Genomic DNA, 448 nt, shown 5'->3' with positions numbered 1-448 from the left:
GGGGAGCCTCCGTCTGGCATCTATGGGGTGGTAATCAGTGGAGAGAAGGACGGGGAGGAGTCCGGGGGTCCCCCAGCTGAGCCCAAGCTGCGGCGGATGCCCCTGTTTGAGAGCAGCCTCAGCCTTGAGGAGGCCAAGGAGAGAGGCTATGTGGTGTGGTTTGTGGATGGGTCCAACTACCAAGAGGAAGGGGTGCCCTACACGGGCTATGCTGCTGTCAACCGGGGCACGGGGGACGTGGTGAAGGGGAAGTGCCTGCCACAATCCATCCAGGTTTTCAGCGGGGCCGGGGGGGAGTGGGTGAGGGGGAAGGGCCTGCCACACTCCATCCAGGCTGCCGAGCTGGTGGCTGTGACGGTCGCCCTCGAAAACACGCCGACAGACCAGCCGCTGGCCATCTTCTCTGACTCGGGCTGGGTGGTGCGGGTGGTCCTCGAGTGGCTGGCGC

Source organism: Buceros rhinoceros, unplaced genomic scaffold (assembly GCF_000710305.1).
Source record: "Buceros rhinoceros silvestris isolate BGI_N320 unplaced genomic scaffold, ASM71030v1 scaffold21557, whole genome shotgun sequence".
Classification (NCBI taxonomy): Eukaryota; Metazoa; Chordata; class Aves; order Bucerotiformes; family Bucerotidae; genus Buceros; species Buceros rhinoceros.
The sequence above is the reverse complement of the archived record's forward strand: the minus strand, read 5'-3'. Positions refer to the sequence as shown.